The 26,808-nt window shown below is 51.3% G+C and overlaps 1 long non-coding RNA gene and 1 pseudogene across 1 annotated transcript in view; one reads left to right on the forward strand and one right to left on the reverse strand.

Annotated features, from left to right (window-relative positions):
* The window catches only part of LOC141937302 (uncharacterized), a 201,756-nt gene that overhangs the window by 13,989 nt on the left and 160,959 nt on the right, over positions 1–26,808 (reverse strand). The gene's annotated exons all lie outside the window — the stretch shown is intronic.
* Positions 1,433–2,394, forward strand: LOC141937284 (olfactory receptor 4S2-like; annotated as a pseudogene).

Below are 26,808 nucleotides of genomic sequence, written 5' to 3' on the forward strand. Positions count from 1 at the left end.
GAATAGCATGAGAACTCTTGGATACTGGCAAATATGAACTGCGTAAGTTTTCTGATATTGTTCTAGCATGACTGAAATTCTACCTTTGAAAATAGGTATTTCTGGTGAGTGACTTCTGTGAGGTCCATTTGATGAAATAGAAAAAACTCAATTACAGGTTTTTCAACCTTTGCTTTAGTTGGTGTCTTATCTGTTGTTTTTGTTTGTTTGGTTGGTTGGTTGGTTTTTTCCCCAGTTATATGCTGTTTCCAGAAAGATCTGTCAAAAGGATATTGTCAGTGTTACAGAGAGGACTCGGGAGCTGATGGCAGCACTTCCTACGTGATCAGTCTTACATTGTCTGAGCTGGACATATCAGGCAACAACGGTCACGACACATACACTTTGGTCTTTCTCATAGTGCCTTCATTCTGCCCATGGAGGGGCATGGAGATAGGGATGGAGACATTAAGGAGCCTTTCCTCTGCTGCCCTAGTTGGGGAGTAGCCAGGAGGTGAGGCAGAGAGCTCAGGAGAAAGAACCGAGTGTCCTGTGATTGTCAAATAGAATTCAGACCCCAAAGGGCTTGCTGATATCACAGGCAAGATTATTACACATTTGCCACCTCTATCTTCATGTATACATGGAGCACTAGTGATACTTGTGTACATGGGAATCCTGCAGAGGTCAATTCATGGGTGTTTGTGAGTAAAGGAGGGTCACCAGCAGTACATTCATGACCCCAGTGTCACTACAGGTGTATTTATGAGGTGTTCCAGGACCTGGGTGAGGTATACAAACCCCTGTTAATGCACCATTAATGCAAATTACCTCCAGATTAGTTCATTCATGTACTGTAAGAAAGGCAGTCCAAGAAAACACCAGCCAGCTCTTTCTGTGACTGAACTTATTCAGGTGTATCACAGTCAGAGTGAGAAGAAGTAGTTCTGCTGCAATCCTTTAGAGGACTGAAAAGGAAAGTACAGTCACTGCTTAGGCAACGATCTTCCTCGGGCCATGATCAAAGTGTTGTATTAGTGAATTATAGATGCACTGTCTCTTTTGGTCAACTTTTATTTCCAAATCAAAGTATATTTCCAAATCAAAGGGTAAAAGTGGGTTGTGAGGGGATCTGGTAATTAGTCTTCTTTTTTAAAAAAGGCAAATGTGAGAACTAGGATTCAGGAGGGTATTATTTCTACCACCCTCCTCAAATAAATAATTTGAGCTTGTTATTGCATACCTCCATAATATGTTCTGATTTGGATATCACCTGTTACTCCTTGAGGGAAACATTGACTTTAAATGGAAACTGTCCCCAAAAGACAGCAAAGGAAATATGTCTAATACTTAACATACCAGTGGTCTGTATGTGTGTGTGCTGATAATTTCCCATGTCTAATGCCATAGCTGGTGTCTTTTCTGTGCTTCAGGTCCTGACTACGTGGTGCCTATGGAGAATAAAAACAATGTGACTGAGTTCATCCTCCATGGACTAACACAAGACAAGACAGTAGCAGAAATGGGCTTCTCATTTTTCTTAATCTTCTATGCCACCACCATTCTTGGAAACCTGCTTATCATCACTATGACAAAGACAAGTGAACAGCTGAACTCTGCCATGTACTTCTTCCTGAGCTACTTGTCTTCTGTAGACATCAGTTAATCTACTGTCACAGCTCCCAAACTCATTTATGACCTTCCTGTTGAGAAGAAGACCATCTCTTTTGTGGGCTGCATAGCTCAACTGTTTGCAGGTCATTTCTTCAGGTGCACTGAGATCTTCCTTCTCACAGTGATGGCCTATGAGCGTTGCGTCGCTACATGCAAGCCACTTCATTACACAAATATTGTGAACAACATGTCTGTGGCTGGCTGGTGGCAGCTTCTTGGGTGGTGGTCTTTGTACACTCAGTGGGGCAGACCTTGCTGGCCATTTGGCTACCGTTTTGTGGGCCCAATGAGATTGACCACTACTTCTGTGATGTTCACACTTCACCAAAGCTGGCCTGCACTGACATCTACATCACTGGTGTCATCGTGGCTGCCAATAGTGGTGGGATTTCCCTGAGCTGTTCTGTTGTTCTTGTTGTGTCCTATGCTGTTATCGTGGTTTCTTTGAGGACACGCTCTGCCAAAGGGCGTCTCCAAGCACTCTATACATGAAGTTCCCACATCGCTGTTGTAATTCTGTTCTTTGGGCCATGCGTTTTCATCTATATGCGCCCTTCCACCACCTTCTCAGCAGACAAGATGGTCTCTGTGTTCTACGCCATCATTACGCCTACGCTCAATCCCTTAATCTACACCCTCTGAAATGAAGAACTGAAAAATGCCATGAAAATGTTGTGGATCAGAAAAGTGAAGAGGAGTGAGAAATGTAACAACACAGTGCATGTTTGCGAGATGATGTGAGCTTAAGAAAGCATGGGGAGTGAAAGAGAAGTGTTCAGGAGAGACTTTCCAGTAATCACAGAATCACAGAATTGTCTAGGTTGCAAAAGATCTTGAAGATCATCCAGTCCAACCATTGACCTAACACTGACAGTTCCCATCTACACCATATCCCTAAGCGCTAAGCCAAACTTACTCTTAAACACCTCCAGGGATGGGGACTCCACCACCTCCCTGGGCAGCCCATTCCAAAGCCTAACAACCCGTTCTGTAAAGAAATGCTTCCTAATATCTAGTCTAAACTTTGCCTGGTGCAACTTGAAGCCATTCCCTCTTGTCCTATCGTTTATTACTTGGTTAAAGAGACTCATCCCCAGTTCTCTGCAACCTCCTTTCAGGGAGTTGTAGAGGGTGATGAGGTCTCCCCTCAGCCTCCTCTTCTCCAGACTAAACAGCTCCAGTTCCCTCAGCCGCTCCTCGTACGACATGTGCTCCAGACCCTTCACCAGCTCCGTTGCCCTTCTTTGGACACGCTCAAGTGATTCAATGTCCTTTTTGTAGTGAGGGGCCCAAAACTGAACACAGTAATCGGGGTGCCGCCTCACCAGTGCTGAGTACAGGGGTAAGATCACTTCCCTGTCCCTGCTGGCCACACTATTTCTGACACAAGCCAGGATACCATTGGCCTTCTTGGCCACCTGGGCACACTGCTGGCTCCTGTTCAGCCGGCTATCAATCAACACCCCCAGGTCCCTCTCTGACTGGCAGCTCTCCAGCCACTGCTCCCCAAGCCTGTAGCGCTGCTGGGGGTTGTTGTGGCTCAAGGGCAGCACCCGGCATCTGGCCTTATTGAAACTCCTCCAGTTGGCCTTAGCCCATCGCTCCAGCCTGTCCAGGTCTCTCTGCAGAGCCTCCCTACCCTCAAGCAGATCAACACTCCCACCCAACTTGGTGTCATCTACAAACTTACTAAGGGTGCATTCGACCCCCTCATCTAGATCATCAATAAAGATATTAAAGAGGAGTGGCCCCAAAACCGAGCCCTGGGGGACACTACTCGTGACCAGCCGCCAACCAGAATTAACTCCATTCACCACAACTCTTTGGGCCCGGCCATCCAGCCAGCTTTTTACCCAGCGAAGCGTGTGCCCATCCAAGCCGCGAGTAGCCAGTTTCGCCAGGAGAATGCTGTGGGAAACGGTGTCAAAGCCTTACTAAAGTCAAGGTAGACAACATCCACAGCCTCTCCCTCGTCCAATAAGCGGGTCACCCTGTCGTAGAAGGAGATCAGGTTTGTCAGGCAAGACCTGCCTTTCATAAACCCATGCTGTCTAGGCCTGATCCACTGGTTGTCCATTATATGACTTTTAATGGCACTCAAGGTGACCTGCTCCATGACCTTCCCTGGCACCGAGGTCAGACTGACAGCTCTATAGTTTCCTGGATCCTCCTTCCTGCCTTTCTTGTAGATGGGTGTCACATTTGCCACCCTCCAGTCCAATGGAACCTCCCCAGTTAGCCATGACTTCAGATAAATCATGGACAGCGGCTTGGCGAGCACATCTGCCAACTCCCTCAGCACCTTTGGGTGTAACCCATCCGGTCCCACAGACTTGTGTGCATCCAAGTGGTGTAGCAGGTCTCTGACCACCTCCTCTTCAACTGTGCTGACCTCATTCTGCTTCCCTTCCCCATCTCCCAGCTCATGAGGCTGGGTGTCCAGGGAACAGCCAGTTCCACTGCTAAAGACTGAGGCAAAGTAGGTGTTGAGCACCTCAGCCTTTTCCTCATCCTTAGTTACCATGTTTCCCTCTGCATCCAGTAGGGGAGGGAGATTTTCTCGAATCCTCCTCTTGTTGTTGACGAGTTTAGATTTTTTTTAGAAAGATTTTTTGTTATCCTTAACAGCTGTAACCAAGCTGAGCTCTAGCTGTGCTTTGGCTCTCCTAATGTTCTACGTGCATAACTTCACTACATCTTTACAGTCTTCATGAGAGACCTGGCCCCTCTTCCAACGGCGATAGATTCTCCTTTTGTTCTCGAGATCCAGCCAAAGGTCCCTGTTTAGCCAGGCCAGTCTCCTTCCCATCCTGCTTGTTTTTCAGCACACGGGAAAAGCCTGCTCCTGTGTCTTTAAGACTTCGCTCTTGAAGTATGTCCAGCCTTCCTGGACTCCCATTTCCTTCAAGGCAGCCTCCCAAGCGATTTTGTTAATCAGTCTCTTGAACAGGTCAAAGTTAGCCCTCCAGAAGTCTAACGTGACAGATTTACTAACCCTTCTCTTTGTTTCTCGAAGGATCAAAAATTTGATCATCTCATGATCACTGCACCCTAGACAGCCTCCAACCTTTACCTCCCCCACAAGCTCTTCCCTGTTCACAAGAAGCAGGTCCAGGAGGGCATCTTCCCTGGTCGGTTTACTCACCAGCTGTGCGAGGAAGTTATCCTCCACACATTCCCGGAACCTCCTGGATTGTTCCTTCTCTGCTGTGTTGTGATCCCAGCAGATACCCAGGAGGTTAAAGTCCCCCACAAGAACAACAGCAAGTGACCACGAGATTTCTCCCAACTGTTTGTAGAAAGCTTTTTCACCTCACTGCTTTGGTTGGGAGGTCTATAGCAGACTCCCACAGCAAGATCTGCTTTATTGGCCCTTAACTTGATCCACACACTCTCAACCCCGTTATCACTATACTTGATTTCTGAGCTGTCATAGCATTCTCTTACATACAGGGCCACTCCGCCACCTCTCCTTCCCTGTCTATCCCTCCTGAAGAGCTTGTAGCCATCAATTGCAGCACTCCAGCTGTGTGAGGCATCCCACCACGTTTCTGTTATAGCTACTATGTCATAGTTCTCGTGCTGCATCACGGCTTCAAGCTCCCCCTGTTTGTTGCTCATACTGCATGCATTGGTATAGATGTTGCTCTGTTTTCAGCACAGCTGTTCAGAATACAGCTGATACTAAATTAAAGGTTTTGTGTAACTCATCTTCTTTGGAAACTGTCAGTCAAAAGGATGTGAAGCTATTGTCAGCTACCAAACCTGAGCATTGGGGGTTGTATTGTGGTATTTACCTCCAGGCACCTCATAGCTGTATCTTGGGTGTTTGTCTAGGCTTCTCCTGACAATAGGAGAAATGACGAAGTATTTTGAGAGGTTGTTCTTTCCTACTGGCTCCTAAAAGGTTTGGAGAGTAGCATTTCCTTAAATTTTTACACAAAGGAGTGATGGTGGTAGCAAGCTTCCAAGAGTACACAAACCTTTCAGTACGGCAGAGCACTGCCAGCTTTTATCTCACATATTTTGATGTGCTAACGTGAGGTGTCTACAACTGAGCAAGCTGCTGAGGACAGTCAGCAGTCTTTGGGCAGGTGGGACTCATTTAATGGTACAACAGGACCGTGAGAGATGTCGGAGTTTTCATTAGGTCTCTGCATGACAGGGAGAGATGTCAGGCTGTACTGAAACACCAGCAAATTATGTAAATATTAAAAATGTTTTCCAGGTAGAGCATCCTGTCAGTTAGCGTGACCTTTCTGTCAAACAACCTGCAGCTCCTCTCTAGTCCCTTCAGCTGGAAAATGGTGGCCCAAGGTGTTTGCAAAAACTATTGTTGCCTCCCGCTGGAAACAATCGTACCACTGGTGTTCCCGTTCTGCTTGCAGTACATGCCCTGCTATGAATATTGCATTGTCACATGCTGAATCCATGAGTTAGCTGTTAAAAAACTGGTACTAGATGCAAGTTTGATCCTTTGCTGATGCCAATAACAGGAGGGGAATCTTCTCTCCTTCCCCTTCCAGTGCAACTTCCAGTAATGATAATTACTATTGTTACAGCGTAATGTCAGCTGTGATTCAAAAGCTCACCAGGATAACAGCTAAAAGCTTTCCTTTCTTTCAAGTCTGAATGTTCCCATTTTTATCTTTTGGTACTTTCTGGTGAATGTGCTATCTACTTCAGTTTTGTTCTCCCTCCTGCCCCTGGTTCCTCAAACACTCATAATCTAAGCTGTCCAGTGACAACAAACGTAAGACATGCAAATTAATGCCCAGGTCTAAAAAATCCTCCTGTGCTATCAACCTGAAATTATGGCTGGTTTTGCTTGGATCAATATAATTTAAAGGAGCCCTGCTGTCTAACACCATTCCGAACCCTTGAGTTTATGTCACAGGTAACCTTTATAATCTCTCAGGGCAGCAATCCAAGTGTGGTTTAAGACCATAGACACTGAGTGATCCACAGCCCAGTGCATTATCAGGATATTTTTCATAGTTTTATTTAGATACTGGATTAAATTTCATGGTTTGGTCAGTACTCTGGTGCTATTGCACTAGTGTTATCTGAGGGATAGGTATCTCAGTGGCAATATGAGAATTAAATATTTCTCCATACTGAAATACAACCAAGTTCCTAGTTGAACATGGAAAACATTCCTCATCTTCTTAATAAGAATGTTATTGTTTGGTTGACATTTTCCTCAGCCATTTCCAGTATGGAGATGTAGAAATGTCTCTAGAATCTCATGACTCTGGGCAATGCTCTTCTACTGCAAAATGACTGACTATGTGCGTGTAAGCATCTGCCTCTGTGTGTTTCTCTGTGTCTCTGTGTGTGCATGTGTGTCTGTGTGTTTGTGTGTGTCTCTGTGTGTGTGTGTGTGTGTGCATGGGGGAACAGTGGTTCGAGGGGATCCTGGGGCCAGGTTCTGGATAGATGAAAGGTGTAAGACCAGCTCTTGGAGGGATCCATTTTGGCTGTTTGTCTGTATACTTATACATCTTACAGTAACAGTTGTAAGGGACTGTGTTGGACTGTGTTTGTCTCAACATTGCTGCTGCACCACTACCACTTCCTGGCCTCAGCCCCCTGTTGCCGTGGAGGAGTACGCTCTGAAGGAGACAAATTGTCCCCGACGAAACCACGACATCCGCCCGAAGCCAACATTCTTGGCAGTGCCTACCAAGCTGTACCTGCGCACGAGCCGGGTGGAGAGGAAATCAGGGTGAGGAAGACATGCAGAGGCTGAAGGCACCGCAGGTTGACCCCCCGCCGGCACGACCACCATGAACACCTGGGCATGCACGCATGGAGGACCACGGGGTGGCACGTATTACAATGAGCTCCGTGGAAATGGGCAGACTTTTCGGAGAAATCGTGGGGACTGGGGCAATAAAAGGACTGTGTACTCCTCTCTCGGGACTCTTGTTATCACTCTTGTTCTCACTCTTGTGGCCCTTCTTGATTTTGGTCCTCCTTCCTCGGAGCTGGGACTTTGACAGAGCTTGGAGCTTGGAGCACCATCACCTGCACCGAGACTGAGCCAATGGTACATCACTGGATTCGTGGTGGTGGTAAGTAATCTTGCTACATCTCTACTGTTTTCTTGCTTAGGGATTATGACTTTCCCTTTCTTTTTCTCTCTGTCCTATCGCTGTTAGCAGTTGTCATGGAAAATAATTTACAAGGTTGTACGGCATCTGACCTTGTTTGCATCTTAATTTCACTCCCGGGATCATTTAAGAACCCTCCCCAATATCGGATCGGGAAACAGTTTAGCAGACCAACAGCCCACCCTCATTTCCCTTTCTCCACTGATCATGTTTTTGATTGGCCTAGAAACCTTTCCTTGCACCACGGGTCTTCCCTTGACAATAATGCATGTGTGGGGCTGGGAGGCTGGCTCTGACAGGGGCCATGGGGCAGCTGCCAGGAGGTGACACCACGGACTGTTCACAAAGGAGAAATTTATACAGATTAACTTCAGTGTTTTTAGGAAGGCAAAGATTGACTGGAGGGGGTAGTTACAAGGAAAGTCAAGAGCAAAAAGATGAGTCATACATAGGAGACCAAGGCTGAACAAGGGAAATGCAGGGCCCTGCTGAATGGGGAGGGTGATTTCATAACAGCAGACACAGATGGGGCTGGGGGACTCAACACCATCTTTGCCTGAAACTTTATTGAAAAGGTCTCCAGGGCCCTGTACTCAGGGAAGGGGCCAAACAAGCAAGTGAGCACGTGTTGGCAGGAACCTCAGGAAATGCAGCAAGGACAAGTGCCAGCGTCTGACCCTGCAGGACATCCCCCTGGCAATGACACACGCTGGGGGCTGCCTGGCTGGGAGAAGCCCCGTGGGAAAGGTCTTGGTGGATTAGGCAGGAGGCAGCCATGTGCCCTGGCAGCAAGGGAGGCCAGCTGCCCCCAGGGCTTTATGTCCAGGAGTATGGCCAGGAGATCAAGAGAGGGCATTGTCCAGGTTACTGCATCCGGATTTCAGATCTCCAGTACAGGAATGATGTTGGCAAGCTGAGGGGGGTTGGTGAATGGCCCCCAAGACAGGCTGGGGCTGGAACACTTTTCCTGTGAGAAGAGGCTGAGGGAGCTGGGCTTGTTCAGCCTGGAGGCGCGAAGGGTGACAGGGATCTCCCTGCAGACTGTCAGCACCTACAAGGATACCAAAAATACAGAACTAGGCTCTGCACCATGGTGATGTTAAGGGGATGAAAGATGAGTGCTGGGTGAAACAGGGGATGTTCAACCTGGAAATAAGGGCTGGAACACCACCCCTAGGAGCACAGGCTGAGAGTTGGGGTTGTTCATCCTGGAGAAAAGAAGGCTCCAGGGAGAGCTTGTTGCAGCCTTTCAATACTTAGAGACATTTTAGTAGGGCCCGTTGTGATAAGAAAAGGAGTAATAACTTTAAACTAAAACATGGAAGACTTAGATTTGTGTTGAGGTTTGAACTCAGCTGGCAGCCAGACGCCACTTCCCCGGCAGTTCACCTCCCCCCTCCCTGGTGAAATAGGGGAGGGACAAAAAGAAGAGAATTCATAGGTTGAATAAAAAGAAAGAATTTAATAAATCTAACAAGAAAACAACAATAACAATAGTGAGTCCAAAAAGAAATGGGTAAAATGCAGCAGTGGCTTACCAAGTGTGGCAACCGCCCCCCCCCCCCCCCGCCCCCCCCCAGCACCAATATGACCCGACGAGCAAACACCGCAAGCCCAAGCCCGAGCAAGAGCCTGCCCGAGAGAGCCCATCCACCCAAATCCCTGGGCATGACATCACATGGTATGAAATATTCCAATGAAAGTAAACTCCATCCTGGTCAAAACCAGGACAATTTTACATAAGAGAGACTTTTTAATGATAAGGGTGGTGAGACAGTGGAAGAAGTTTCCCAGAGAACTGATGGATGCCCCTGTCCCTGGAAGAGTTCGAGGCCAGGTTGGACAGGGCTTAGAACAACCTGATCTAGTGGAAGATGTCGCTGCCTATGGCAGGGAGATTGGGACTAGATGACCTTTAAAGGTCCCTTCCAACCCAAACCATTCTGTAATTCTGTGGTTCTATGGTTCCGTGGCTCTATGACTGACTGTGCAGGGCAGAATCCCAGTGCAGAGGTTTGGCTGTTTTTTTTTTTTTTAAGTTCATACTCCCTCCTGCACAAACCAATTCATAAAATTAAAGAGCCCTTTGCAATGCAGACTAGGGCAAAGGCTCCAGTAGAATGATGTAATATAGATGCATAAAGTGCAGTTTTGGATGCTGAGCTGTCCTGACACCTTGTTCCGTCAGGATTCCCTTCAGGTTTACCATCATGGGTAAACAGAGTCACACGGTGCCACATGCTGTACCACCCCTGGCATTGTCACCTTGGATCAGATACCTGTGAGGAGAGGAGGGAAATGAAGGAAGCCCTGTCCTGCTCCTGCTGTTCCCCAAAGCAGACTCTTCTTCATCCTGAAGGACTTTCTTAGCCAATGGAGAGGCACATGGGAGAGCTTCAGTGCCAGGAGGGGCACGAGCAATCCCAGGAGTCTGTTCCAAGGTGTTCGTATCCTTCCTGGGAGAAACTGTACCCAAACACAAGTCCTCTTTGCTGCCATCTCGTCTCTCTTACTCGTAGTGCACGTCGACAACAGACTAGTATCTTTCCTCCAAATCTACAACATAATTTCAAATTCTGATCTTCTCAACCAGTTTTCAAACGCTCCTAGAATTGTTCTGTAAAGGGCCCTCTCCATCCCTGCAGCCATTAATAGGACTGCCTAGCAGCACTGGATGGAAGTCAGGGCTCTGCAGAGCCCCACCAGACACAGGCTTACCTTTGAGAAACAAGTACCCCCTCCTGTGTACACTGGGCTCAAGAAGACGTTTAGGAGACATTTGAATCTTCGAGTCCCACACAAGACATGTTAAGGGCACAAGCACGTGACTGGAATCTATAATCCTTAGATCATAGGTGCATTTTGTGTAAAAAGCAACTCCCAAGAAATATTAGAATCAGACTTTTTCTTTCTCTATATTTTTTTTATATATATATTTTGTGGTTTTATTAAAAAAGAAAAGAAGGGAAATATAAATTTTTCTAAGCGGTGAGGTTTGTTCCTTGTCATTGTCTCCATGTTTGCTCTGTCAGGTCTGTGTCCTAGTACATTATGATTTCTGGCTTCCCCTTTTTCTACTGGTTTCCCAATTGAGAGCTCTTGCCCTGGCCCCACAACCTAGGGACAAGCCCCATTGTGCTGGTGCCCATCAGCCCCGATTGCATTCTGTTGCCCTGGGGAATCTTAGGTCCCCCCTCAGTTCCCCTGGAGATACTGCCTGGAGAGACGAATCCACAGCTGAAAGATAATAAACACAAAGTCCCACAAAGCCAGGCCACACATGGTGGGGGATGGGGGGAGGTCAGTCCAGCATCTGGGAACCATGACCTGCCTTCCTGGCTGTGGTGGGGCTGTTGCACCCTAGAGGAGAGAGTGGGCTGGGGACCCAGGAAGGCACATGGGTCCAGTGTTGGTCTCTGACATCTCCTGTGAACCCAGGAGAGCTGAGTCCATGGAACAGGGAACCACCGCCCCTCCCAGAGTGGGGCAGAGGACCCAGCGGTCTGGGCTGCCTGTCCACGCTCCTCTCCTGCCCAGACACCAAATTGTGCTTTTTGGGGGACGGTGCTCCCTAATGTCCAGGCTAAACCTGCCCTGGCTCAGCTTTGAACCATTCCAGGCATCTTGTCCCTGGATCCCAGGGAGAAGAGCTCGGCACCTCCCTCTCCATGTCCCTGCCTCAGGAAGCTGCAGAGAGCCATGAGGTCACCCCTGAGCCTCCTTCTCTCCAAACTAGACAAACCCAGAGTCCTCAGCTGTCCCTCACAGGACGTTCCTTCAGCCCTGCCCACCAACTTTGGTGGCCTTTTCTGTGCGCATTTGAGGACCTTCACATCCTTCTCAAATTGTGGGGCCCAGAACTGCACAAAGTGAGCCCGAGGTGAGGCTGCACCAATAGAGCGGAATAATCCCCTCTTTTGACTGGCTGGTAATAGTGTGTCCTCTTGTCCCTTGCGAAAGTCAACAGCACCTCCCCATTTAGTATCATCATCAAACTTGTTAATGGTGCATTCAAGTCCTTCTCCAGATCGTTGATAAAAATATTGAACAGAACCAGCCTAAGACTGAGCCCTGAGTAACACTACTGGTGACCAGTTGCCAGCCAGATGTAGCCCCATTCACTACAACCCTTGGAACCTCCCCTTCAGCCAGTTCTCACCCACTGCACCGTGAACCTTCTCATCTCACAGTTGGCAACTTGTCCAGAAGGATGCTGTGAGGGACAATATCCAAAGCTTTACTAGAATCCAGAAAAACTACATCCACTGCCTTCGAGGCAGGTGACCTTATTGTAGAAGGATATCAAGTTAGTTAAACAGACTTGCCCTTTGTGAACCCATGTTGACTGTGCCTGATGGTTTCACTGGTCTTTAAAAGCCTTTCAGTAGCACCCAGTATGATATTCTCCATAATTTTTCCAGGTGCTGATGTTAGACTGACAGGTCTGGAGTTCCCTGGGTGGGTGAGTGAGTGGTTAGAGGCTGTGTCTGCAGTCCTTCAGGCTCTGGGAAAGGAGGCCTGAGCATCATTAGTGTTCCAGTGGGCCAAAGACGTGGAGACAGCAGACCCCATGGGAGAAACAGAGGGGTTTCCTCTCTACCCTGGGAAATGTTTTCTTTTCTTCACTGTTGATATTCTAAAACTATTTAAGGTAAAACCATCACGACTTGTCTAAATGCTACCAAAGCCTGTGAAGGTGTTCAAAAGGGCTTTAGGGAATTAAATTCAACCCCTTCTGCCCTGAAATCACTCTGTACTGGGAAACACTTACAAAGGCTGGGTTGGGAGGGTGTGTTTGGTTTGTTTTCTTTTTTTTTTTTTTTTTTTTTTTTTTTTGTTAAAATATGACCAAGAACTGTAGGAGGAAACAGAACAAGGTCTGGGCTGAGGTAGAGGTGATCAGCTGCCCCTTGCCAGGGAGCCCCAGGACATGACAGCTGGGTGGACCTTACAGCCAACCCCCCCAGATTCTGCTGGGTGAGTGCCCAGGGCAGAACTTGGGGACAGCTCCTGCCCCGAGCCCACAAGGACAATCTGTATGATGGTGCCCATCTGTCCCGCTCACTCCTACTGGGCCTGGGGACTCTCAAGTCCCCCCTGGCCCCCTGGGAAATATTCCCCTGCAGTTAACCCCACTGAAGACATGGAATGCAGTGGGGTGAGGAAAAAATTCCCGACATAAAAGTCAGTGGTAATCCAGTGCGTGCCTGGAGAGATGAAACCGCAGTCAAGAGATAACGAACACTGTTCATCCTGGGGGGAAATTATCAGCAAAGGCTGACAAGAGTCGATGCTGGCACATGTCCTTAAATCCTCCTTCACACAACCCTGCCACTCCTCTGAGTGTTTGGTGGTGGCAATAACGCAAATGGGTCCAAAGAGACTTAAACAGATTGACAGCAAAATGTTCACCAGCTCCTTAGTGCGATGGTACAGACGCTTCTAGGCCACAAGTCCTGTAACTTCCAGGTGTTGCAAAACAGGGAAAGACTGACTGCTCTGGGTTAACATGGCAAGGTTTGGAGGGGGGAAGGGGCTGTGGGGTGGCTTCTGTGAGAGGAGACCAGGGGCTGCTCCTCTGTTGGACAGAGCCAGTTCCAGACAGCTCCAAGCTGGACCCATTTCTGGCCAAAGCTGAGCCCATCAGCAAAGCTGGTGGTGCCTTCATGACATATTTAAGAAAGAGTGAAAGAACACTGCAGGACTGGCAGACAGCAGTGAGAAAATGTGAGAGAAACAGTCCTGCAGACCCCAAGGTCAGTGAAGAAGGAGGGGAAGAAGCTGCTCCAGGCACTGGAGCAGAGACCCCTGCAGCCCGTGGGGAGAGGGCAGGCTGTGCCCGCAGCCCATGGCAGTCAGTGGTGCAGCAGATGCCTAGCTGCAGCCTGTGGAGGACCCCATGCCAGAGCAGAGGCTGTGACCAAAGAAGGTCGAGACTCTGAGGAGAGCCCACGCTGCAGCAGTCTGTTGCTGGGAGGGAAGTTCATGGTGGGAGAAGTTCATGGAGGACTGTGTCCCATGGGGAGGGACCTCACGCTGGAGCAGGGGAAGAGTGTGAGGAGTCCTCCCCCTGAGAAGGAAGGAGCCTCAGAAAAAATGGATGATGAATTGACTGCAACCCCCATGCCTGTCCCATTGCACCACTGCAGGGGAGGGGGAAGAGAAATCATGAGCAAAGATGAGCCTGAGAAGAGAAGGGTGGGGGAAGCTGTTTTTAAGATGTGGTTTTATATCTCACTGTCCTACTCTGATTTGATTGGTAAATTAGTGTTCAAATTAAATTGATGTTCTATCTTCCCAAGTCAAGTCTGTCTTTTGTCTGTGACCATTAATGATTAGTGAGCCCTCTCTGTCCTTATCTCAGTCCCTGAGCCTTTTTTTTATATTTCTTCGTCCCCGTCTCACCAGGGGAGAGGGAGTGAGCAAGCAGCCACGTGGTGCTCAGTTGCCCTCTGGTATTAAACCACGACAAGAGAGCAGGCCCTGCCTGTGCTTTTTTGTGGAGGTGCCAGCTGTAGCTGGTGCCAAACCCCACTCCTAGCTATCAGAGAAAAGCCACAGAGGCTCAGCACCTGTGAACCAGCTTCTCCCATTCTCATGGTGATGGAGCCACACATGCCTGGGGGTTTCACTGCAGTATCCAGTGGCCCCAACAAGCCTTCTGGGCCTGTGGTGGGGGATGCTCCACAGAAGGGCATAGGATGGAGGTCCAGGAAGGCAGATAGGCCCAGTGTGGGGCTCTGACATTTCGAGTGAGCCCAGGAGTGCTGAGTCCATAGGACAGGGAACCACCGTCCCTCCCAGAGTGGGGCAGAGGACCCAGGGGTCTGGGCTGCCTGTCCACACTCCTCTCCTGCCCAGACACCAAATTGTGCTTTTGGGGGGATGGTGTTCACTCGAGCCCCGGTAAGAACCTCATTCCTGCTGTGCCTCCAAAACACAGGGTGCCCCAAGGGCTGGCACCCTCTGCTCCTCGCCTCTCCCAGCCTCATGGCGGGACACTGCAGTTTGACCTAATTTGCCTTTATCTGGGGGCACATGGTGGGTGGGAAGGGGATGTCCTTTACAGAGACACCCCAGGCGCCCAGGCTCCCTCAGCCACTCTGCTTATCGTTGTGGTGCAGCCAGAGAGGACCCCGGCGTCCGGGCACTGGCAGAGGAGAGGGGACGTGGACACGGGGACACACACACACACACACACAGAGCGAAGCTTTGCTCAAGGGGTTTATTGATCATTAGAAGGAAATGCCCAGGGCTCCCGGGGGATCAGGTGGGGTCATCCAGGGGTGATCATCTCCTCATGCCGCTGGAGGGGGACCGGACAAGGGTGTCACCACCAGCTTTGGTCCTGAAAGACAGAGCCCAAAATGTGACCCCCAGTGTCAACTGGGACATGAGAGGGGCCTTGTCCCCACCGTTTCTCTCTGCAGAGACCTGGGGAAGGAGAAGGGAATGGGAGACCTCAAGATACCCAGGACAGGACTTGGTTCTCCTGAGACCCATGAGGCACCCAGAGCCCCTTGCCTGGTGTGTCATTGCCCCGTGATGCCCCTACATCTCGCAGAGCCCTGCTCAAGCCCTCACAGTGATCCTGGGGGTCTGGATGACACCAGAGACCCTGCCTGGCCTGCACAGTGACCCTCTGAAACCCCACAGAGTGCACGGAAAGGCATGGGGACAGCTCTGTCCAGCTCACCCTGATGGGGGACATGGGCCTGGGACAGTCCCCTCTGTTTCCCTCTCCCACACCCAAGGTCTGCCCACCCCCGAGGGCTCAGGCATCGCCCGGGGCCCAGGATCCTTTGTGGGGGTGGAGACACCCTGATGCTGCTCACCTAAACATCAACAGCTGCAGCCAGGCGTTTCTGGTCCACAGCCTCCACCAGCTTGTCATCCATAAGGGGCTGGGGAGAAAGGGAGTGTTACAGACATACTTGAGGGCACTGGGAGGTACTGGGAGGCAGGGAACACCAATGGGATCCTTGGGGAAGGTGTCTCAAGGGACAAATGGCATATGTGAGTCAGTGTGGTGCTGCGCAGAAAGGAGTGGGGGTCCTGGGGAAGGGGCCTACCTAGGTGTGTGGCTGTGTACTGGGGCATCCTGGGGTGCACTGTGTTGTAATGGGATGGATGGGAATTCAATGGGGACCCCGGGGAACGGAGCCTCCCTGGGAAAACACTGGGGTACAGGGGTGTTCTCTGGGGTTGCAGTGCGGTGCACTGGGGTTTTACTGGGTCGCACTGGGGTTTTACTGGGTCACACTGGGATGCCCTGGAGTGTCATGGCCATGGGAGGGGAGGGTCTGAGGCTAGCAGAACTTGTGGTACCCACCTTAGCCCTCTTCACTCGCCCAACACCAATTCCTCCCTGTAGAGAGACCATGAGACCTCACTGGTCACTTGGTACCAGCAAGGAATGGGAGGACCAATGTGCCTTCCAGTCCCCCACACTGGGTGCCCTCCAAGTTCACCCCACTACTTACCCCCAGGCAAACACCTCCACTTGCTTCTATTAATGCCTAGGGAAGAAGAGCAAAGGAGTGGTCTGGATTGGACCTTGGTGGGGCTGTGGGTGAGGCACAGATGTCCCCAGTCCCCCCAGGCCATTGGCTTCCCCCTGGTCTGAGCAGGAAAATCCCTTCTGCACCCCCCAGTCCCATTCCTCTGAGTTTCACCTGGGATAACTGTTCATGCAAGGACCAGAGGTGGGTATGGGGACAAGGAGACCGTGGGAATTTTGGGCCTCCAAATAGGACAGGGGTGGGGATGGGGGGAGCCAAAGACAGGGCACTGGGGTGAATTAGTGGACCCCAAGGGACTGGGCTGGGGATGTTGAACGGACAGGACTGCATAAGATGCAAGCAAGGGGTAAAGAAATTCAACTGGCGGGGACATGGGGAATTCAAATGCGGTGCTTGGTGGAGACAGAAGGAAGAGGACTGCAGAGACCAAAAATGAAGGGATTGGGAGAGTGTTTGGGTGTGAGGGTTCAAGGAAGGGGATCGGGGGACACTGCTGTGGTGGACACGATGAAAAGGGAAGGACTGAAGGGAAAGATGGAAAGAAAGACCTTAGGAACGATCAAAGGGTGGACATTTGGGTATCCTAGAGAGGAAACGGAGGAGATCCCAGGGGTAAGATGTCTGAAGGGACATCACAAAAGGGAGGACGGTGCGGGCACCAAGGCAAGGAATCCGTGGGGGCCCTTCCAGGGAGGAGACAGGTCTGACCATTCAGTGAGGAACTCAGACTCCAGGCAGAAGAACATTAATTGTGGGGGAAGTGGGGGAAGAGAGAGAATTGTGGAAGGCAGAAAGCTGCACTGCCTGGGTCTGAAGGTGCAGGGGAGCCTGGAGGAGCCTTTTGCTAGGGAAAGGGAGAGGCCAAGGCAAGGGGTTTCCTGCTCCCCACTGTAATTCTATTCTGCAGGAGAGCTGATGTCCTGCAGCCAAGACCCATCCTCAGACTTGAGCCCTTTCCCGTGGCATTGGGGACTCACCTGAGCATCTTCTGGGGTGCACAGCAGGATGGTGAAGAGCAGGGCCACGCTGAGCACTGCGACCTTCATCTTCCTCAGAGGTGTGGTGAGTGCTGAGTGAAGCTGGAGATGGTGAGGGGCAGATTTATCCCTCCCAGAACTCCTCCTTGCCCACCCCCAGCACCCACCCCAAGAGCCCCCAGGGCAAAGCCAGGCTTGGCAAATACACCAGCTCTGGCCGCAAGCCCAGCGCAGGCACAGAGTCAGCCCCGCCTCCAGCATGGATCCAGCCACCTTCCCTGGCATCAGTCCACCTTCCTGCATGGGTCCTCTGCACAGGGCTCAGGCATCTGGGGGTGGTGAGGGGGGGTGGATAGAACACCCCTGACAGCAAGACACCCTACAGTCATGCCCCACTCCTCCAACAGCCCCCCAAAGTCAGGTCCCCCCATCTCCCAGTGCCCTTTACCTCCCAGCACTGCCATATCCCAGTGCCACTCATGTCCCAGAGCAGTTTTTCCTTCCAGGATTCCCCCAGAGATGATGCCAGCCTCAAACTGTAGCGACCAAAATAACAAGTCAGAGTGTTCTCTGTCTTTTTCTGCAGGGCAGGAGGCCGTTTACTCTTACAATAGTACATACTTATGCTCTCGTTAAAGCTCTTACTTCATAATTAGCAAATCAGCAATTAGACAGCTATCAACCTTTTCTCCTATCAGCATCAGACCACTCTAACACGCGCTGTACAGACCAATCAACTTGTTCATGCGCTGTTCACGCAGCGGTAACTTTTCACAGTTCAGTGTTGCAGCTGTCCGTTGTTTTTCCCTGCCACCTTGGCACAACTCAGCAGTTTCTTACCTTTCTTCCAAGGCCTGTTTCTCATCAAAGGCCTGTTTCTCATCAAAGCCCTACTGCTTCTCAGGGGCTGTGCAGAGCTGACAGGCCAATGTCAATTTGCCTTTCTCCCACATCAAACCAGCGGTGTCTAAACAAGAATCATCTCTGCCCCCTCTCCAGCCCCTTGGATAAACAGGGGGCTTGGGACTGACCCCTCTTCTTGGGGCACAAGGGACACCAGGGCTAGGGAAGACTGGAGGTGAGATGACAACTGAGGGTATGGACAATGGGGACAGCCACGTGACTGGGCTCTTCAGTCACTGGAAGCACTGGGCAGCACTGTTGAATGTTGGACACTGGGAGACGATGGCTTGGAGTGGGGGATATGCTGGTGTTGTTGCAGTGCCCATCTCCAGCCCACCCTATTTCCCTTGCACTGCAGGCCCGAAACTGGTCCAGTCTGCAGCCACAACCTCCCCAGAGCAGAGACTAGAGGGGAATATCCTCTTCCCTGGCCTCTCCCTGCCACTGCCTGGGGCCACCATGCCCTTCCAGACAACCTGGGTCCCACTCTGCAGAGCTGTCCCCAGACAGTGGGACTGACCAGTGACTCTGTCCCCAACAAGGCTCTGGCTCCAGCCCCGTCCCTGGCTGGGACTCAGACACAGCTCACCCAAGGGAGTGTCCCTTCAATGCCCTCGTCCTTGGCCCAGGTCAGCGCTGTCCCTGAGCAGGATGTGGCTCTCCAGGCGGACACAATCAAGTGGGCACTTGTCCTCAGGCAGCCACTCAGAGCTAATTGCAGGGACAGAGCTCTCCTGGTGAGAGGATGGAAGTTTCTCCCCGCAGCATTTCTGATAAGTCATGTTTGCCCAGAGCCCGTGGCACAAGGAGTCTGTACATAAAGCTCAGTGCTTCACGAGAGTGCCCAACCAGGGGGAGTCTGTGGGGGCTTAAAGCAGCCTTGACAGCTGGGCTCCCTCCAGCCCCAGCAGCGGGCAGAGCCCACAGAGGAGGGTAGTGTTGGGGGGAGCGGGGAGGAGCAGGTCCTGGGGCACCCCACATGCCCGGGGTCCCTCACTCCCCTGATCACAGGCTGGAATCCTGGAGGTGGCGGCAGACCCGGGGGAGCAGCCTGACAGCCGGGGTGTCCCTCTCCTTCGGGAAAGCCTGGTGGCAGGGGAGTCCTACAAAGCGGGGCTTAGAGAAGCCTGGGGGCTGGAGCGGCCTCCCCAGGGGCATGGCGTCCCTTTCCCTCTCCCCTCCTTGCTTGCCCTGCAGCTATCTCTGCCTTTCCAGGATGGTTTCCTTCACAGCACCCCTGGCCCAAACGTCTGCATCCTGGGGCTGCCTCTGTACAGTGTGCGACATGCGCAGCGTGGGGCTGTAGGCAAGGGGTTCAGCTCTGCACTCAGAATGGGGAGAGCTGCTGGTTGAAGATGCTGGCCTGGCTCGCACAAGCCAAGCAGCACCTTTCCTAGCAACCCAGCATTGATGCAGCCGTGCTTTATGGTTGTGAAACTCACGCATCTGCTCTCACTGCTCTCATCAAGGATGCAAATGTCCCAAACAGCAGAGGGAATAGATGCTTCCTCTGTTAGCAGGGACAAATTCATGAAGAACATGGGCATAGTTTAGATCCACAAGCTCAGGCATCCCTGCTTTGCCTCCCTGTAGATGCACACAACTATCAGGATAACAGGACAGATACTTACTTATTTCTGCATAATGAGAAGAGGACATTTTTCCTGGTGGTGTGACCTAGAACTGGGAGGAGATAGGGCCAGTAAAGTCTCAATTAGGAGATGCAGCACATAGTTATTCATCTCTTTCGGTAGCTGATAATCAGAAATAACCACATGTAATGACCAACAAAGCCACTGGCCGCACTGAGTAACAGCAGCACTGAATGCGTTGGGCTCACCACCTGTGCTGAGTTCATGGGACATCACCATTTTGACAGCAGTTCCAGGAACACTTCGTAAGGCCGGCACATTCTTCTGTAAACTCATCCCCCGGCTGTTATGTGCCTCAGTAATTCAAGCCGCCACGCTGTGCTTCCCAATCAGCATTCATTTCCAAATCCACCCAGCAGTCCTTGTCACATGTCTGAAAGTAAAAGAGTGCTCTTTTTAGTCCTCTGTCTATGAGGGTGTGAGGATCATTTTTTTTTTTTTATGAGACACAAGCTGGGAATAAAAGACTGGTGTTAAAAATCTGTTTTTGAAGTCAGTGGGAGGTTTGACTGAGTTCAGGGAATACAAGATGTCACTGGTTTTGTTCCCATGATGGTACAGACTCCTGTCACAGCTTCAAAGAAAGCCTGTCTAGTTTTATCCACAGGAAAAGAGATAAATAAAAATACACGGAGAAGTGGCTCACAAGAACTGTAAAGGCTCAGATTCTTCATTAACATTATATGTCATTTTTAAGGGTTATGGATAAGGTTATGTCTTCATGTGACACTAGCTATAAATAAGAGCTCTGTTGTGGATCAGTTGTGAAAAGATTTAAGGCAACTGACTTGAATATTTGCTTTGGCTATTATCAAAGAGCAGGCAGGCACCTGGAAGACTTCATTTTGACTGCTTCTGCTTTGTGTGTTATTTATTAGATAACTAAGTTACACAGTATTGATTTTTTTATCACATTTTGAATTATTTATAATATTTAAATATTCTGTGATGTTATTTGTATTCTGAAGTTATTTGGAAAGAACTGATGAATTGTATGCACTGTCCTAATTGAGGAATGTTGACTTAGGAGAGGTCAAGGCTGCCTTTGAGATAAACGCAAATCAGGTGGATGGCATTTAGTAGCCACTTAATGTTAAAGGTGCTATTCAGGAAGATCCCATCTGCTGGTTTAATGACATCTAAAAAGATGTGCTCATGTTTTTGTAACAGTATCACACTGAAAAAATAAGATGTCATGAGTTTGCCATTTTGATAATGAGATGGACAAGGATCTTTACAAGGTTGGTCCAATGTGTAGCTAATCCTGCTAGTGCTGTCTTCCTCCACCTACTCCAAATAGGGTAAAAGTACCTCATGTATACGGTCACATACCTGAGAGTCGTGTCACTGAAGACCATTGAAAGGACAAGCAGGTGGACCAGGCTGCTAGAATGGAAGTGGCTCAGGTGGATCTGGACTGGGAATATAAGGGGGAGCTATTTATAGCTCACTGGGCCCATGACACATTAGGACATCCAGTAAGGGATGTAACATACAGATGGGCTTGGGATTGAGGGGTGGACTTGATTATTGATGCCATCGCACCGGTTATCCTGAGTGAGCAGCTGTGTGGTGTTTACATTACCAGCCAAGGTGAAACCTGCAAGGCCGTGGAGGGGCTGTGCATCTTGAGATATGTGCATCTCGAGATACCCAGGGTGGGAAGATCTTACCTGTGGCCAGGATGAGTGCAGCCCATGGCAGTGGGACCGTCTCCCAGTTGCAGGTATTGTGTGGAGAGAGGAATGTGACTGATGCATCTTCCAGGTCGCTCAGCCCCACAGCTCCCTGCTCCTGCTCAGTCCCTGCCCCTCCCACCATGTCATAAGCTACCCCATGGTTTACGTTTGAACTGGCCCATGGCAGTTTGGGCAGGAGCCCAGCATTTGGTCGCAAGTCTTGAGAGGCATCCCAACTTGCTTTGCCCCACAAGCCACAGTCACAGCTGGGGGTTCCCGGCCAACATCCCTGAAGTGCTGCCAGATCCGCAGGGGAGAGGAACAGGGTCTTGGGCACCTGAAATCCCTCTTCAGCTCCAGGTGGTAAACAGGGGCTTCTGATGGAAACCAGTCAATTCCCATATCCCCATGGGGTACAACTCACTCAGCGTGGAGTAATGAACCAATTCCCTGGCACCCACATGGTCCCTGCCCAATACTGGACAGAGGCTGCTGCCCAGGGCCCCCAGGATGCGGATGTTTGGGCCAGGGGTGCTGTGAAGGAAACCATCCTGGAAAGGCAGAGATAGCTGCAGGGCAAGCAAGGAGGGGAGAGGGAGCCCAGCTGTCAAGGACGCTTTAAGCCCCTACAGATTCCCCCTGATTGGGGACTCTCATGAAGCACTGAGCTTTATGAACAGACTCCTTGTGCCACGGGCCCTGAAGAGCCCAGTCACATGGCTGTCCCCATTGTCCATACCCTCAGTTGTCATCTCACCTCCAGTCTTCCCTAGCCCTGGTGTCCCTTGTGCCCCAAGAAGAGGGGTCAGTCCCAAGCCCCCTGTTTATCCAAGGGGCTGGAGAGGGGGCAGAGATGATTCTTGTTTAGACACCGCTGGTTTGATGTGGGAGAAAGGCAAATTGACATTGGCCTGTCAGCTCTGCACAGCCCCTGAGAAGCAGTAGGGCTTTGATGAGAAACAGGCCTTGGAAGAAAGGTAAGAAACTGCTGAGTTGTGCCAAGGTGGCAGGGAAAAACAACGGACAGCTGCAACACTGAACTGTGAAAAGTTACCGCTGCGTGAACAGCGCATGAACAAGTTGATTGGTCTGTACAGCGCGTGTTAGAGTGGTCTGATGCTGATAGGAGAAAAGGTTGATAGCTGTCTAATTGCTGATTTGCTAATTATGAAGTAAGAGCTTTAACGAGAGCATAAGTATGTACTATTGTAAGAGTAAACGGCCTCCTGCCCTGCAGAAAAAGACAGAGAACACTCTGACTTGTTATTTTGGTCGCTACAGTTTGAGGCTGGCATCATCTCTGGGGGAATCCTGGAAGGAAAAACTGCTCTGGGACATGAGTGGCACTGGGATATGGCAGTGCTGGGAGGTAAAGGGCACTGGGAGATGGGGGGACCTGACTTTGGGGGGCTGTTGGAGGAGTGGGGCATGACTGTAGGGTGTCTTGCTGTCAGGGGTGTTCTATCCACCCCCCCTCACCACCCCCAGATGCCTGAGCCCTGTGCAGAGGACCCATGCAGGAAGGTGGACTGATGCCAGGGAAGGTGGCTGGATCCATGCTGGAGGCGGGGCTGACTCTGTGCCTGCGCTGGGCTTGCGGCCAGAGCTGGTGTATTTGCCAAGCCTGGCTTTGCCCTGGGGGCTCTTGGGGTGGGTGCTGGGGGTGGGCAAGGAGGAGTTCTGGGAGGGATAAATCTGCCCCTCACCATCTCCAGCTTCACTCAGCACTCACCACACCTCTGAGGAAGATGAAGGTCGCAGTGCTCAGCGTGGCCCTGCTCTTCACCATCCTGCTGTGCACCCCAGAAGATGCTCAGGTGAGTCCCCAATGCCACGGGAAAGGGCTCAAGTCTGAGGATGGGTCTTGGCTGCAGGACATCAGCTCTCCTGCAGAATAGAATTACAGTGGGGAGCAGGAAACCCCTTGCCTTGGCCTCTCCCTTTCCCTAGCAAAAGGCTCCTCCAGGCTCCCCTGCACCTTCAGACCCAGGCAGTGCAGCTTTCTGCCTTCCACAATTCTCTCTCTTCCCCCACTTCCCCCACAATTAATGTTCTTCTGCCTGGAGTCTGAGTTCCTCACTGAATGGTCAGACCTGTCTCCTCCCTGGAAGGGCCCCCACGGATTCCTTGCCTTGGTGCCCGCACCGTCCTCCCTTTTGTGATGTCCCTTCAGACATCTTACCCCTGGGATCTCCTCCGTTTCCTCTCTAGGATACCCAAATGTCCACCCTTTGATCGTTCCTAAGGTCTTTCTTTCCATCTTTCCCTTCAGTCCTTCCCTTTTCATCGTGTCCACCACAGCAGTGTCCCCCGATCCCCTTCCTTGAACCCTCACACCCAAACACTCTCCCAATCCCTTCATTTTTGGTCTCTGCAGTCCTCTTCCTTCTGTCTCCACCAAGCACCGCATTTGAATTCCCCATGTCCCCGCCAGTTGAATTTCTTTACCCCTTGCTTGCATCTTATGCAGTCCTGTCCGTTCAACATCCCCAGCCCAGTCCCTTGGGGTCCACTAATTCACCCCAGTGCCCTGTCTTTGGCTCCCCCCATCCCCACCCCTGTCCTATTTGGAGGCCCAAAATTCCCACGGTCTCCTTGTCCCCATACCCACCTCTGGTCCTTGCATGAACAGTTATCCCAGGTGAAACTCAGAGGAATGGGACTGGGGGGTGCAGAAGGGATTTTCCTGCTCAGACCAGGGGGAAGCCAATGGCCTGGGGGGACTGGGGACATCTGTGCCTCACCCACAGCCCCACCAAGGTCCAATCCAGACCACTCCTTTGCTCTTCTTCCCTAGGCATTAATAGAAGCAAGTGGAGGTGTTTGCCTGGGGGTAAGTAGTGGGGTGAACTTGGAGGGCACCCAGTGTGGGGGACTGGAAGGCACATTGGTCCTCCCATTCCTTGCTGGTACCAAGTGACCAGTGAGGTCTCATGGTCTCTCTACAGGGAGGAATTGGTGTTGGGCGAGTGAAGAGGGCTAAGGTGGGTACCACAAGTTCTGCTAGCCTCAGACCCTCCCCTCCCATGGCCATGACACTCCAGGGCATCCCAGTGTGACCCAGTAAAACCCCAGTGCGACCCAGTAAAACCCCAGTGCACCGCACTGCAACCCCAGAGAACACCCCTGTACCCCAGTGTTTTCCCAGGGAGGCTCCGTTCCCCGGGGTCCCCATTGAATTCCCATCCATCCCATTACAACACAGTGCACCCCAGGATGCCCCAGTACACAGCCACACACCTAGGTAGGCCCCTTCCCCAGGACCCCCACTCCTTTCTGCGCAGCACCACACTGACTCACATATGCCATTTGTCCCTTGAGACACCTTCCCCAAGGATCCCATTGGTGTTCCCTGCCTCCCAGTACCTCCCAGTGCCCTCAAGTATGTCTGTAACACTCCCTTTCTCCCCAGCCCCTTATGGATGACAAGCTGGTGGAGGCTGTGGACCAGAAACGCCTGGCTGCAGCTGTTGATGTTTAGGTGAGCAGCATCAGGGTGTCTCCACCCCCACAAAGGATCCTGGGCCCCGGGCGATGCCTGAGCCCTCGGGGGTGGGCAGACCTTGGGTGTGGGAGAGGGAAACAGAGGGGACTGTCCCAGGCCCATGTCCCCCATCAGGGTGAGCTGGACAGAGCTGTCCCCATGCCTTTCCGTGCACTCTGTGGGGTTTCAGAGGGTCACTGTGCAGGCCAGGCAGGGTCTCTGGTGTCATCCAGACCCCCAGGATCACTGTGAGGGCTTGAGCAGGGCTCTGCGAGATGTAGGGGCATCACGGGGCAATGACACACCAGGCAAGGGGCTCTGGGTGCCTCATGGGTCTCAGGAGAACCAAGTCCTGTCCTGGGTATCTTGAGGTCTCCCATTCCCTTCTCCTTCCCCAGGTCTCTGCAGAGAGAAACGGTGGGGACAAGGCCCCTCTCATGTCCCAGTTGACACTGGGGGTCACATTTTGGGCTCTGTCTTTCAGGACCAAAGCTGGTGGTGACACCCTTGTCCGGTCCCCCTCCAGCGGCATGAGGAGATGATCACCCCTGGATGACCCCACCTGATCCCCCGGGAGCCCTGGGCATTTCCTTCTAATGATCAATAAACCCCTTGAGCAAAGCTTCGCTCTGTGTGTGTGTGTGTGTGTGTCCCCGTGTCCACGTCCCCTCTCCTCTGCCAGTGCCCGGACGCCGGGGTCCTCTCTGGCTGCACCACAACGATAAGCAGAGTGGCTGAGGGAGCCTGGGCGCCTGGGGTGTCTCTGTAAAGGACATCCCCTTCCCACCCACCATGTGCCCCCAGATAAAGGCAAATTAGGTCAAACTGGAGTGTCCCGCCATGAGGCTGGGAGAGGCGAGGAGCAGAGGGTGCCAGCCCTTGGGGCACCCTGTGTTTTGGAGGCACAGCAGGAATGAGGTTCTTACCGGGGCTCGAGTGAACACCATCCCCCCAAAAGCACAATTTGGTGTCTGGGCAGGAGAGGAGTGTGGACAGGCAGCCCAGACCCCTGGGTCCTCTGCCCCACTCTGGGAGGGACGGTGGTTCCCTGTCCTATGGACTCAGCACTCCTGGGCTCACTCGAAATGTCAGAGCCCCACACTGGGCCTATCTGCCTTCCTGGACCTCCATCCTATGCCCTTCTGTGGAGCATCCCCCACCACAGGCCCAGAAGGCTTGTTGGGGCCACTGGATACTGCAGTGAAACCCCCAGGCATGTGTGGCTCCATCACCATGAGAATGGGAGAAGCTGGTTCACAGGTGCTGAGCCTCTGTGGCTTTTCTCTGATAGCTAGGAGTGGGGTTTGGCACCAGCTACAGCTGGCACCTCCACAAAAAAGCACAGGCAGGGCCTGCTCTCTTGTCGTGGTTTAATACCAGAGGGCAACTGAGCACCACGTGGCTGCTTGCTCACTCCCTCTCCCCTGGTGAGACGGGGACGAAGAAATATAAAAAAAAGGCTCAGGGACTGAGATAAGGACAGAGAGGGCTCACTAATCATTAATGGTCACAGACAAAAGACAGACTTGACTTGGGAAGATAGAACATCAATTTAATTTGAACACTAATTTACCAATCAAATCAGAGTAGGACAGTGAGATATAAAACCACATCTTAAAAACAGCTTCCCCCACCCTTCTCTTCTCAGGCTCATCTTTGCTCATGATTTCTCTTCCCCCTCCCCTGCAGTGGTGCAATGGGACAGGCATGGGGGTTGCAGTCAATTCATCATCCATTTTTTCTGAGGCTCCTTCCTTCTCAGGGGGAGGACTCCTCACACTCTTCCCCTGCTCCAGCGTGAGGTCCCTCCCCATGGGACACA

Source organism: Strix uralensis, chromosome 39 (assembly GCF_047716275.1).
Source record: "Strix uralensis isolate ZFMK-TIS-50842 chromosome 39, bStrUra1, whole genome shotgun sequence".
Lineage (NCBI taxonomy): Eukaryota > Metazoa > Chordata > Aves > Strigiformes > Strigidae > Strix > Strix uralensis.